At 39.7% G+C, this 15,095-nt stretch overlaps 1 protein-coding gene across 7 annotated transcripts in view; it reads left to right on the forward strand.

Annotated features, from left to right (window-relative positions):
* Positions 1 to 15,095, forward strand: part of FAM76B (family with sequence similarity 76 member B) — a 177,743-nt gene that overhangs the window by 79,609 nt on the left and 83,039 nt on the right. For 4 of the 7 annotated variants that reach the window (XR_005375414.1, XR_005375413.1, XR_005375418.1 and 1 more), the window contains one exon: positions 6,369 to 6,552. The exons of the other annotated variants lie outside the window; for them this stretch is intronic. The gene's annotated coding sequence lies outside the window, so the exon portion shown is untranslated. The remainder of the gene's footprint in view (positions 1 to 6,368; positions 6,553 to 15,095) is intronic. 7 annotated transcript variants of the gene reach the window in all.

The raw sequence follows: 15,095 nt of genomic DNA on the forward strand, positions 1-15,095 counted from the left end.
AAGGAGACGCAGGCACGGGGAGCCCGATGTGGGACTTTATCCTGGGACCCCGGGGTCATGACCTGAGCCAAAGACAGACACTACCACTGAGCCACCCAGGTGCCCTAAAAGGTTTTATTTTATTATTACTATGAATCAGCAGTACCAGAAAGATGTGGTGTAGTAGTTCTGGGCACTTCAGTCTTTGAGTTCCTTAAAAGTTGGAGGTTTTTAAAGTATCAAAAGGAAGGCAGCCTGGGTGGCTCAGCGGTTTAGCGCCGCCTTCAGCCCAGGGTGTGATCCTGGAGACCCGGGATCAAGTCCCACATGGGACTCCCCGCGGGGAGCCTGCTTCTCCCTCTGCCTGTGTCTCTGCCTCTCTCTCTGTCTCTCATGAATAAATAAATAAAATCTTTAAAAAATATATCAAAAGGGGGATCCCTGGGTGGCGCAGCGGTTTAGCGCCTGCCTTTGGCCCAGGGCGCGATCCTGGAGACCCGGGATCGAATCCCACGTCGGGCTCCCTGCATGGAGCCTGCTTCTCCCTCTGCCTGTGTCTCTGCCTCTCTCTCTCTCTGTGTGTGTGACTATCATAAATAAATAAAAATTAAAAAAAAAATATATATCAAAAGGATATTGACTCTGGGTCCTGTTATTGCTTTTCTGTTTAGGAGCAGGATAGATGAGGGAGCATACTTTTAAAAGCCCTCTTATAAACATGTTTCTCCTGGTTACTGCTGAGAATGAGTGGCTTGAACATTTGGGTTCTTTTTATAGGGAAGTTTTTCTTTATTGGAGTGAAGGAAGTTAAAATGCCCTGAGAACTGAGGCTGCTTTGTGCAGCACTTAACACACCAGCATGAAGTTGCTCAGGATGCATTTGCTAAGTGATTGAAAAGTCAGCCCTAATCTGCTGCTCGACTCCTTTATTAATAAAAACCAAATGTAATCCTGGCACACAAACTGTAATCTGGAAATGGGTTTTAGAAATCCACTCTACTGAATAAATGGGCTGTGAAAGCCCATCATTATCAAGGTTAAGAAAGTACATTAGATGAGATGGAGTTGGGAGCTGACAGGGAGGGGGAGATGTATTTAACTATTTCAAGATATTGATAGAGAAAAAAAGTTTGCCTCTATGTTTTGATCTTGCCTAATATTTTTACTGACTGCCTAAAGTATCATAATGTCTGGAAATTCTCAAGAGCTGTGAAGGGCTGAGATTCTACTCTAGTTGTAATCTAATACATTAGCCTGCTCTGGCTTTATAGATACTGTCAGAAGACTCAAGACTCCTGGGTCAGAGACAGATAACTCAGATAACTTCATTACTCAGAGAAATAGCAGAGCATCAGAATTTTCTTGTGGCAGTTCACTGAGCCCCAATTCTGCAGACTGCCACAGAAAGGGCCAGGTGACATCTGCATATGCAGTAGGTTGCATGGCAGGAGAGGAACCCTGAGCTCAGGGAGCCCAAAGCCACTACAATGGACAATAAGTAGGCCAGCCATTTGCTCTGCAAGGAACACTCTATCTTCCAAGGCGCTTTCTGACCTTATATACAAACATCCTTGATAGATAGTCCACAACAAAGGGAGTCATTGCCTCTGCTTGTGAGGTGTACAGAAACATGAGAGTCTCATGGAGAAACTGTCTGGAAGGAATATGGTATCCATCCCCAACTTGTGTTCTCTGTTTTCCACTGTTGTCTTTAGGCCACCATCTTAATTGGAATGCAATGGCTCTCACTGCCTCCAGTCTCTGCTCTGAAGTTGGGCTTGGAATTGCCCTGGGTATCTTTATTTTCCTTGAGTCTGAACTGTTAAGGATTCCCAGGGATCATTACAATAAAAAAAAGATGATAAATGGAGTAGGTCTCTGGTAGGAGGAAGTAACTTTTTCTGGGGCCAATAATGACACATGGTTGACCTAGTCACAAGGAGGAGAGAATAAATAGGAGAGGAGAGATACAGTGTGGGAATAAGTGGGAAAATGAAGAATAAGAAAGAGAGAAGAGGTCCAAAGACTCCCACTTTTCCTCCCAATAAAAAGGCTGTGTATTGTGGGGAAGGAGAAATAAAGTGAACAGTTATCTGATAGAGATTAAAAACCACTGTTTATGGTAAGCAGATTGCAAGAGCAGAAAACAAGAGAGAAAGAGGAGAGGAAAAAGAAGAGGAAAATCTACCTGCATTAATTAAAGTTTTTTCTTGAGTATTTCTATCTGCCATTTCCAACAGAATCAAGGACAGTTATTTAGCATCTATTTATGAAAAGTAAAGCAATGAGTCATAGAATACTGGTGAGGCTAAGGCCCCAGAGGAAACTGTGTGGGTAGTTAAGAAATCAAGCTTTCATATATTGAACTAGCAGTGAAAGATAAAGATACTTGAAAAAAGTCCTCTATTTAGTATAGTGAACAATTTAAGGAAACTTAAAGAAAATACATTATGCAAGTAAAAGGTGAATAAGTTTGATGGCTACAACTTACAAAGAAACTTAAATTAATCCAGAATTTTCTATAGGTGAGAATGGGGACTCCGCCAGCACCAGCTGACTGCTTGTGAATGGTTCCTGTATCCACAGGGCATCATCTTGACTGAACTTCTTAATCTTCTCAACATACATCCAAGTAAATCTCTTTAACAGCAGAGGAAACACTGGCATAAAAGATAAACAACTTGCTCATCAGTGGGCCACATCACCTGACTCTGAGCCCAGATTTTGATCCACAATGTTAAACTGTAGTGGAAACAGTAGTGGGAGACCATATAACATGTAGTTGTTTTCCCACTGATTCAAAGAACTGCTCCGTAAAAGGAACTGCAGCAAAGGCAAACAGATGTATGAATGAAGGAAATGTGCACCTCAAATGGGCAGAGATGAGCAGCTTACCTTTGGGATCTTTCTTCCAGAAGGACCTCACTTTGTAAAAGGCAGAGAAAAAGAGATTTCTAAAGAAGCTACCCTTAACAATATTTTGGGGGTTCTTACATTCTAAGGTTTTTTAAGTAGCTGAAATTTCTCATGAAATACAGTGGTGTTTCTTATCATCATTCAAATGATTCGACCTGAAGTACTGGAAATTTGTTGAGTTTGAGGCCTGGCTTTCCTGAAGAATAGCTACCTGGTTTTGTACAAGTCCTAGAATCCATGGAGAGGAATGGGAAGAGAGTTTCAAGTTTTAAACAAATGAAAATAATCATTATTATCATGTAAACAGCATCCCAAATCCATCTTTCTTTTCTAAGGAGACAGGACTGTCCAGAAAAGGAATTCTAGTCAATTTTCTTTTATCTTCAACCTCCAACATCCCACCACTGGTCTTTTTTTTTTTTTTTTTTTTTTAGATTTTATTTATTTTATTAATGAGAGATGCAGTGAGAGAGAGAGAGAGAGAGAGAGAGAGAGAGGCAGAGGGAGAAGCAGGCTCCATGCAGGGACCCCGACGTGGGACTCCATCCTGGGTCTCCAGGATCAGGCCCTGGACTGAAGGTGGCGCTAAACTGCTGAGCCACCCGGGCTGCCCCCACCACTGGTCTTATCTAGCACACTGCCATTCCTCTTCTCTTTTTCTCCTCCTTCTCCTTCTTCCCTATATCCTCCTGTAGAGTATAAATACTTTTAATCTTATGTAGATATAGTTAAATGATTATCATTCTATTCTGTGTGTTATGTATTGATCCTATAAATATTGGCTGTAACAAAGTGTAAATCTCCCAAGGGCATGGAATCTGTTACTGTGAGCACTGTCTACACAAGTGACAAATAGAAATAGGTGTTGGAAAATACTTTGTGTTACCTTGAAGACAAGTTTGATGGTGATAATAATGGTAACCTTATTCACAGTTTACTAAAAGCAAGGAAAGTGGTAAATTTATTCCCAAAAGCCTCAGAAAAAGATCCTCAGACATAGTCAAAATTATGGAGAGAGAGCAAGAATAGTAAAAAAAAAAAAAAAAAAGGAGAATGCCCTAGACTCGCCCCTTTTTACTGTATAGAGAGCATTTCCACTAACACATTACATCATTATGTGAAATTCATCATGCTTTAGGCCAAACTCTCTATTTTCCTTCTCAAAGCAGCCTTCCTGATTAGCATCCCTATTTCAGATTTATTCTTATAGCTTTGTAAGCTCAAAATCCCTGAGTCATTTATTACTGCTGCCTCTTCCATACACTCATATCCAATCAGTAATCAAGTCCTATTGTTTCTGCCTTCAAAATAATTTCCATATCTTTCCCTTTCCGTTACCATGGATACCATTGAATCTCTTTTTTTATTTTTTTTTTGCTTCATGCCTGGACAACTGCAGTAACTTCCTGAATCTCTTGGCTCCAATCTACCCTGCATACAGCTGTTGTGGAATAATTTCTTTTGTCATGTCATATTGCTGTCCAACAGCCTTCAGTGGTTGCTCACTGTTCTTAAAGTCCAAATTCTTTAAAGTAACTTGCAAAGTCTTCCATAGTCTGACCATATGTAAAGGATCACTGCTAATGTACATCATGCTTATATGCAAAATTGAGAAGGCACCCATTTGTGGGTTGCTTGGAGAGTGAAGCAAGCCTTTGTATGAACTCTTAAGGGGTGGTTGCATCCTCAGGGTGCATCCTCTCTGCTGTAGAGTACACAGTGCCCTTGGAGAACAGGGGACCCATAGGTTTTCAGCCCCCAACCACTCAGAGGCCCCTGCCAGTCACAACCTCTAAGGGCATTGGCAGGGTCCTGCAGCCTACTTGTTCAGCCTGCTTCTCTTTGGTCCTAGGCTCAGGCCTCCTCTTAGACAACTTTGTTTTCCTTGAACATGCTGTTCTTGATTTTACCAATGTACCTTGATCATGTTTTTTGCATTTCCTGAAAATACTTCTGCTTCCTCATAGCTGGATAACACCTGCTTGCCCTTCAAAAAGTACCTTCCATGTTACTCCTTTGGGAAGCTTTTTTTTTTTTTTTAAGATTTAATTTATTTATTCATGAGAGACACACAGAGAAAGGCAGAGTCACAGGCTGAGGGAGAAGCAGGCTCCCTGCAGGGACCCCGATGTGGGACTCGATCCCAGGACCCCAGGATCATGTCCTGAGCCGAAGGCAGACACTCAATCATTGAGCCACCCAGGTGTCCCTGAGAAGCTTTTTCTAACTCCACATTTGAAAAAACGGCCTTCTTTGTTCCTATCACACTATGCATACTCATTCATAGTACAAACAGGTCACAAATTTGGTAATTCATAAGTTAGATGGGCCAAAATATGTACTTTTCAATTTTTTGGTAACTAATTTCATCTTCTCTGGAGTTTTCATTTCTGGCAATACTGGAAAACCTTAAACTACCCATTAAGGTAGCTCTGTCTTTTCTAGATAATCAGACACTGCAAATGCTCTAACTTCTCTCTCAAGGGAGTTGATGGAGTCTGAGCAGGATAATATTTGCATGAACTAATGGTATCCAGGAAAGGGGTGATTTACATGTTGTCCTCCTTTGCTTCCTTCTGAGTCTGTGCATCTCTCACCTGGTCTTTGGGAGTCAGGCTCTAATCACATTAAAGCTACTATGGATCGTCAGCTGTTATAATTTGGTTCTGTTCCTCTAGGTTGGGTGCTGCATAGTGACTGCCCCCAAAGAGCTTGGCCATTGCCTACTGTGAATTAGGCCCGATATTGGCTCTTGTTACTGCTTTAGGTCCCCAGTGATTCTGTTCCATTCCCTGCTTGGCCTATCTTTGCCTCTAGCAAATCCACAACCAGCACATAAGGTCCAGATTCCATGAGGCATCCAGAAGTTTCTGGATTCCTTCTAATCATAAAAGTACCATGCCAGATGTGCCATAGCAGAGTCAAGTGTGCCATCCCAGGCTCATCTCTGCAGACATGTCCTCTACTCTGCTGCAAGGCCGGCTTGGACAGCCTGGGAAACAGAACACTGCATTGTCATGGATGCTCTTGATTTCTGCATCAACATATTGAGGGTTTTTGTGACAATATCTATTACTGCAAAATCTACCTATCTCCACACACACCTGGCTGCTGTACTGGGGATATAGTAAGGAGCCCATGATCATTCTCTCCTTTATCTGATCTTCCTTAGGTCTCCCTATCTGACCACTGTTCCTTTAGTCAGAAGTTCTTTCCACTTCCTTCTTATCACGTAAGTGGGTGGCAACTTTCTTTAAATTGTAATCCCTACATTTCTATCTACAGCTTATAATAAAGTTTTATGTGTCAAAGTTTCAAGTTTTGCTCCTACGTTGAAAAGGCAAGCTATTGAACTTTAGGAATACCTTATTTCTGAGCAAACTCTGACTTTCATTACTACAGTTTTGCCATGGGCTTCAAGATCCTCTCTCACAAACCAAAAGCTGAACAGTGGCTCTTTCTTTGCATTCCAGTTAAAGCAACAAAATCCTCCCAGAGGTGACAACGTATCTGGTTCCACATCCCCAGGCAGAAAATAGCACACGCATGGTGGAAAAGATAGATCAGCATCATTTTGGAAGCTTCTGGATTCCCAAGCAACTTGGTCCTACATTGAGTTGGTAAAATTTGCAGACTTGCCAATGGCTCTTCATAAGGGTGAGGACTAGATAAAGGCTGTGTTACTTTAGGCTGCCTTTAAGTGAAAAGCATAATGTCATATTCATGGAGCCGGCCAGGAGCACTACTGATATAGAGAATGACTAGGTATTCAAGGATTAGGATGCTCATTCACAACTAATAAGAACAATATAACAATGATCAATTATTGAGCTCATACTGTTTGGCCAGGCTGTTTGAAGAGCTTTCTATAAATTCATTTAATCTTTACCACAGCACTGTAAGGTAGCTTCTATTATTAATTTCATTTTACAGATAAAGACGTGGAGGTGCAGAAAAGCTAAATGATTTGTCTAAGGTCACACAACTAAAAGTAACAGAGCTAGGATGTGAACCCAGGGAGTGTAGCTGAGAATTACACTTGATAATCTTACTTATGCAATTCAAACATAACATCTGTCCTGAACTCAAACTGTATAATCAAATGGAAGAAGTCTATTTTATACCTCAGGCTTATAGTTTTCAACAAATCTAGAGGAGACTTTATTAACCAAAAGGAGAAAAACTTGCAGATGTGCAAGGAGGATCCAAAAGAAAACCTGCCCCTCCCAATTTTTTTTCTGGGAAAAATGCACTACTCACACAGTCATAGAAAATTTGCTTTCACAATCTAAATGATTTTCAAGTTTTATTTAAAATAAAATTTTCAAATAAAATCTTACAAAGCAGTCTAATAACTAAGGTAGATAAAAATGACAGTACAAAGCATGAAACTGCAATGAGGACTCATGAGTCTGAAGTATTCATTAATCTACCATGTCCCCAAGCCCTCTTTTCACCTGCAGCCATATCACTGAAGAACAGATGGGCTCTCTAGAGCTTTTGACAATTTCATCATACCTCTCTGTGTCCAGGAACTATGTTACATTTTATTACGAAATTTAAAAAGTCCAAGTATTATTAAAAGAAAGGGCTACTTTTCAAAATATAGTTACTCTGAAATTTGCTTTATGGTGAGTTATTTGAACACATATATACACATACACATATGTTAGATAAACAGCGATGAAGATAGCTATTTGCTTATTAGACCAGGTATGCAGACAGTTTTTGTTGGGAAAAAAGAAAGAAAAAACATTGGTTTTCTCTCTTATGATTTGATTTTCATATATTCACCATATACTGATATATTCAATTTTCTGAACAAAAATTTTGGCCTTGTACATTGTCTAATAGGGAGTACTTCAAAACCTAAGCTGTCGATATAGTTTATTACATATGGTTGGCATTTATACGTGGAGTCAGAAAGATTGAGTTTTGAATCTATTTTTTGGGGGGGGGGGGGACAGGGGAGTGTGTGGGTTTGTGAGCAGAGTGAGGGGCAGAGGGAGAGAGAATCTTAAGCAGGCTGCATGCCCAGGGCAGAGCCTGACTCAGGGCTCTATCTCATGACCCTGAGATCATAACTTGAGCCGGAATAAACAGTCAGACACTTAACCAGCTCATCCATTCAGGTGCCCCTGAGTTTTGAAACTTGATTGCATATCTGTGAATTTGGGGCAAATTACTTGATTCAGTTTTCCCATTTAAAATATGGGATACCTATAGTATTTATATCCCTTAAGAATGTTCTAAGTTAAATGAAGTCACAAAGGTAAAATGCCATAGAACACAGCCCATGGTATTAGTTATTATTATTATTATTATCATTATTATTACCGTTGCTAGGCTGGCAAAAATAATATCTTTGTCTTGCTATCACTTTTCAACTATGGCCAGCTCTCAATGGGCAATGAATGAAAGGACAATTCATTCATGCATGCATGTATGTATTAAAGTATACTTGTTGCACTGCCAGATACTGTGTTTAGGTACTAGGTGTACAAGGTCAATAAGGCCCATCATCTATCCTCAAGGAGTATACATTCTAATGGCGGAGTCAGAGAAGACCACTCTCAATGGGAACTGTGAGGAAGGCAGTGCTATCAATTTACACATGGTGCAATGTTAATGGGTAAAAGGAGGACACTTATATGCAACTGCCATTAGAACAGGTTTTTAAGAGACTAAAATTTGAAGAATGAATTAGTGAATTATGGACAAAAGGAACAACATGTCCAAAGGAATAAAGATAAGGAACAGCTTGACATATTACTGAATTTGTAGTAATTTGGTATGTCCCAAGCAAAAGGTACATAGAGAGAAGATGAACTAGGGAGTATGGCAAGTGCCAGACCTTGTAGGGTGTCACATGCCAAGAGAAAGATTTGATCTTTATCTTGAAAAAAAAAATGAAGACCCATTATAGAAGTTTAATCAAGGGAAGTGATATTATCAGCTTTTCATTTTAGAAAGATCACTGTGCTGTGGAGAATAAATTGTAGTGAAACAAAATGAAGATAGGGTGACCAGTTATGAAATAGCTAAGAAAATAGTTAGGAGACTATTATTATAATCAAGTATGAAGTGAAAGAGCACAAACTAAGGAATGATACTACATATAGATAAAGACAGATTTAAGAGATATTAAACTATCTCTTAAGAAGATAGTGGTAGAATATATTAGGATTGGCTAAGCAATTGGATTGTGGCAAGGGTGGTGAGGGATGAAGCAGAGTATGGACAACACTTTTTTCTTCTACTTTGGGTGACTGAGTTAGAAAGACTGATATTTGTCAAGATAGCAACTGTAAGAAAATGTGCAAATCTGGTAAGGAGAGAATGATTAGATATAGTCACTTGGAAGTCCTTTGGGGTTTCTATGAGTAACTGTCCCCTAAGACATTGCATATGTAGATCTCAAGTTTAGCCAAGAGGTATAAGCCAAAGAATTATGTTTGGAGTCAATAATACACACATAATTAAGAATTGAAACTATGAAAGTAGGTGATATTTTTCAAGGAGAATATATAGAGTAGAAAAGCTAGGGTAATCACAGATCCCTGGAGGACAAAAATTTTAAGAATTAATTAGTGATTGTAGAATCTACAAAGGAGACTGGAAAGAAGCAGCAGGAAAAGTAAGAGGGAAGCAAGATGAGAACTGGGTTACAGAATCCAAAGGAGCAAGTAGTTTCATAAAAAATAAAGTAGCATGGGATCCCTGGGTGGCGCAGCGGTTTAGCACCTGCCTTTGGCCCAGGGCGGGATCCTGGAGACCCAGGATCGAATCCCACATCGGGCTCCTGGTGCGTGGAGCCTGCTTCTCCCTCTGCCTATGTCTCTGCCTCTCTCTCTCTCTCTGTGACTATCATAAATAAATAAAAATTAAAAAAAAATAAAGTAGCCTGGAGCATCAAATGCCAGAGAGGTCAAGGAAGAAAAAACTTTTGGAATATCCATTAGAACCAGGAACTAAAGGAAGTCACTGATACTTTGGGGAGAGGTAGAGTCAATGGAAGAGCAGAAGTAGACATTGAATATCAAATAATGTGGCTGTAAAGAAAGAAGAGGTGGAATTACAGAAAAGAGGACTAGAGTTTGAGGAAGGGTTTTTTTTTTTTTTTAGTAGCTTAAACAACTATTTATTATTTCATATTTATTATACAGATTTGTATATGAGAAGTGTGTCATGATTCATCTGGTCTTCCTCCTTGGGATCTCCCAATACTAAAATAAGATGTCAGGCAGGTCCTTATGTGGACAATCTAAGGAAGAATCTACTTCCAAATTCTTTTAGGTTGTTGGCAGAATTAAGTTCCTTATGGTTATAGCACTTAGGTACCTATTTCCTAACTGAGCCCACCCTCCGGAGGACACTTGAATTCCTGGCCATGTGTGCGCCTCCATCTTCAAAGCCATAGTAAATTGAATCCTTTCATGCTGAAAATGTCTTTGCCTTGTTTTATTGCTACTAGTTTATATTTAAAAATTTTTTTAATTGTGGTAAGACACACATAACACAGAATTTGGCATCTTTTTTTTAAAGATTATTTATTTATTTATTCATAAGAGACCTAGAGAGAGAGAGAGAGAGAGAAAGAGAGAGAGAGAGAAAGGCAGAGACACAGGCAGAGGGAGAAGCAGGCTCCATGCAGGGAGCCTTACCCAGGACGCGATCCAGGGACTCCAGGATCACGCCCTGGGCCAAAGGCAGGGGCTAAACTGTTGAGCCACCTGGGGATCCCCAGTATTTGCCATCTTAACCATTTTTAAGTATACAATTCAGTAGTGGTAAGTATATTCTCACTGTTGTGCAACCAATCTCCAGAACTTTTTTTATCTTGCATAACTGAAACTCTAAACCTTATTAAAAACAGCTCTCCATTTCTCTCAGTCCCTGAAAACCATCATTCTACTTTCTGTTTCTATGAATTTGACTACTCTAGATACCTCACATAAGCAGAATCATACAATATTTGTCTTTTTGTGATGGCTTATTTCACTTAGCATAATATCTTCTAGGTTCATCCATGTTCCAGTATATATGTTAGAATTTCATGGGGGAGGGAATTTTCAAGATGGAAAATGTGAGCAAAAAATGTACAGAGTAGGGCCACAGGAAAGGAACCTGCTTGTTTGTTAAGACTGGAGGAATTCTGCTTAAATCCTACCATCTGAGAGCCATTTATTTGATCCTCAAGATCTTTTTTCTTTAATTTTCTCAGGGAAAGCAAGTATACCTGAATATAAAGTAAGGCTTTAAAAATCCAAGGATTGATTTGTTGCAACTGGTCAAAATCTAGGTCCTCCAAGGAATGAGAAGGCAGGTAGGGACCTGGAAAGGGGAATGAGGAGTTTCAGGAGAGGATGAAGAAGAGGTGAAGGCTGGTGAAAGGGACAAAAGTCAGACTGGTGGTTGGAAGCCATCCTTCTTAAAAATCATACAGAAGTCATATAGATTATCTTAGAATGCAAAGTCACAACCTTACTGAAGAAGATTCTCAATTTCATTTTATTTAGTTTAGGTGGGTATTGATACTATTTATGTTTCAGGAAGACACTGATGACAAAGGGAGAGAGCCAGGAAGAGCCCCCATGGGTAGGAAATCAGACTGAAATGAATATTCTGTGAAGTTTTTCTCAGGGCAGGTCAGCGACAGACACATGGAGAACTGGGAAATATTGTGTTGGAAACCTGGGGTAGCACTTTGCAAAGGGCCCCCCAGGGCCTCATGACACTCTTTATATCCCCAGCTGTGACCCCTCCTCTGACCTCTGTAAACTCAGTTGCCTCCTTGACATCTCTATTAGATGACTAAAAGGGGTCCCCAAGTTAACATGCACAAGTGCACATGGCATTTGCTATCTCTCCCCCAAGCCCATGCCTCTTCTATTCTTTCCCAGTTCTGAAGGTGTCACCAGGATCAACCCAGTTGTTTAGGCAAGGTCCTAGAAATTTTCTTCCTTCCCTCAAGCAATATATCAGCCAATTCTGGCAGTTCTGCCCTGAGAGCCATTTGCCTCTTCCCATCTTCACTGGACTACCCAGAGCAAGCATTGTCTCTCACCTGAGCTATGCAATTGGCCTAGTTTCAGGCATACAACATAGTGATTCAACAATTCTGTACATCACCTGCTGCTCATCATGACAAGTGCGCTCCTTAATCCCCATCACTTCTTTCACCCGTCGTCCCACCCGCCTCCCCTCTGGGGACCCACTAATTTGTTCTCTATAGTTAAGAGTCTGTTTTTTGGTTTGCTTCTCTCCCCCACCCTTTCTTATTTGTTTTGTCTCTTAAATTCAACATATCAGTGGAATCGTATGGTATTTGTCTTGCTCTTGACGGACTTATTTCACTCAGCATACTATACTATCTCCATCCACATTGTTGCAAATGGCAAGATTTCATTCTATTTTATGGCTGAGTAATATCTCATTGTATACACGCCACATCTTCTTTATCCATTCATCTGTCAATGGATACTTGGGCTGTTTCCATAATTTGGCTATTGTAGACAATGCTGCTATAAACATCAGGTACATGCATCCCTTTGAATTAGTATTTTTCTGTATCTTTTGGGTAAATATTCAGTAATGCAACTGCTGGATCATACAGTAGTTCTATTTTTAACTTATTCAGGAATCTCCATACTGTTGTCCAGAGTGGCTGCACCAGTTTGCATCCCACTAACAGTGCAAGAGGGTTACCCTTTTTCCACAGCCTTGCCAACACCTGTTGTTTCTTGTGTTGCTGATTTTAGCCATTCTGACAGGTGTGAGGTGACATTTCACTGTGGTTTTGATTTGCATTTCCCTGCTGATGAGTGATGTTGAGCATCTTCTCACGTGTCTGTGGCCTGACTGGTTTTGCTCTCAATTTTTGCCATGTTAGAGTCAATAATTCAGCCTCAAATCCTTTGATGCCTTCTCACTGCACTTGGGGTGAAATCCAAGTTCTCTACCATGAGCTCTGGACTCTGTTAACCCTTCTGATCTCACCTACTATTTTTCTCTTTCACCACTTTCCAGCTGCTCCTGACTCCTTTATATTTCTCAAACTCTCAAGTTTAGTTCTTAAATCCCACCTGCAACTCTCTTCCCCCAAATCACATCATTTCTGTTTCATTGTCATTCTGATCTCAGCTCAAATGTTACCGCCTTCTGAAAGTTGCCTAAATCTAAAGATAGCTTTCACCTCAGGCCCACTGTGGTACACCAACCTCTTTTGTTTCCTTCATAACGCTTTCACTGTCTAGAAGGGTAATTTTTCTCTGTATGCTTCTCATTAGAGTATAGACCTCAAAGAGAAAAGATCTCATCTATCTTGCTACTGCACTCCCATAATGCAGAACAATGTCTGGTACAAAGTAGGTATTCAGTAAATATGTGTTGACTATGAGTATGTGAATCCTTTCCATTGCTGGTGGATAAAACAGATGGCAAGCAGGGCACCCTGTTTTCAGAACGGATTTCTGCTCTTGGGAAAAGATGAAAGAAGAACATATTATTCAACAAATTAGTAATAACAGTTGTGGATCCTTCCGGTTACAGGGTAAATGTGTTTGAAGGTGAAAACAATGTGATGTTGATGTCTCTTCCTGGCTTTGCAAAGAACAAGGAAGATGAAATCGTGATTTCAAAATGAGTCACTGGAAACAAGTGGGTTTCAAAGAACACACCTTGAAGTTTAAACCAGGTGATACTGAGGGAGGAAGAAAAACATGATAATCTTTTCACCCTTTTAAACTTTTAGCAGATCTGTATAGTTTCATCAGTTAAAATATGTGCACTGAGACACGAGCTATGGCATCCTCAAGGAGTCAGTGTACTGGGTAATCGTGATGGCTGTTTTCCTGAAAGCAAATGGCTGACTTGTAATTGCTGTAACTGTTTGTTTTAAGCATGGAAAATGTTCTGAAATTTTCCCTTAATTAAAGGAGGTGATGGAAAAAACATGGGCTTTAAAGCTGGCTAGACCCGGGCTGAGTCCAAGTTTCGCAACTAAAAAATTCTGTGACATTTGGCACATCACAAGTCTATGCTTCAGGTTCTCTGTGTGTAAGATAGGTCTGAGGGTAGCTCACGAGTGCATTCTGTGGATGAAATGAATCAATGATTACAAAAACGTTCTTATACAAACTAGGAATTTCAGAAACGATGAAGTTTATGAATATTACTTGTGAAATATACTCTTTAAAGATATCAAACCACAATATCACTTTTGAAGGCCTCATTGTCAATGTTATAAATAATTTCTGTAATGTCTTGTTAAAATAGCTGTAGATGTACACAGCATGAAATGTGGGCTGAAATCATGTCAGTACCACTGGCAGCCTTCACATCATGCTTTCCTGAAAAAGACTCTGGTATCAGATTCATTTTACTCATTTGTTTCCCCTTTCATGAAGTTCAAGTGAATGTGGCAAAACTGTGACTTCCAGGGAAGTCTGTTTTGTCCACCTTCCCACAAAATGAATGAGTTCAATAAGGGCTGTTTTCCCACACAGGGGCTTTGGAAGAGCCTCCTTTCTCTCTGGTGACATGCTCTTTGACAGGCTATAAGGCAGTGTTTTCTAAGTTTCTTCCATGAGAAGCTGGACTTAAGAAATGTTCCAGGAAAAAAGGATTCTGTGATGAAATATGTTTGGGAGTTAAATTCACAGGGCACAGTGACATCTTAAGGAAACATCACTAGAAATAACATAAAGCTGGTAAAAAACATTCTGACTTGCTCAAACTAATGTTTGTTATTAGACTATATATTTTTAAACATAACACCTATTAATAAGAAATTTGCTTGCTTCAGAACACATTTGAAAGTAATTCTGCTATAAGAAAATTTATGTTTCTTAACAAAATAATAAAGTAAAATAAATAAATTTAATAGAATAAAACCATCAATACCTTCAGGGTTGTCCCTGGAAGGAGAAACTCCTATAGGGATGAATGAGACATCACTGTGACCCTAATATCTTATCACCTTTTGGAACATTTGGAAATGTAGGGGCACTTTTTTCTTACTATGGTCATACTTGCACATTTATATGGAGAAAAAAAAGCATTCCTTTATTATTTTCTTTTTCTTTTGTATTATAGTTTGGGGATTATGTTGATTTCTTTGTTTATACATGTTGATAGTTATATTATCTCTGAATTTTAGGGTAGCAAGGGAGGGTTATAAAATATTTGTTCTAAAAGAA

The sequence above is a fragment of the Canis lupus genome, chromosome 21 (genome assembly GCF_011100685.1).
Source record: "Canis lupus familiaris isolate Mischka breed German Shepherd chromosome 21, alternate assembly UU_Cfam_GSD_1.0, whole genome shotgun sequence".
Lineage (NCBI taxonomy): Eukaryota > Metazoa > Chordata > Mammalia > Carnivora > Canidae > Canis > Canis lupus.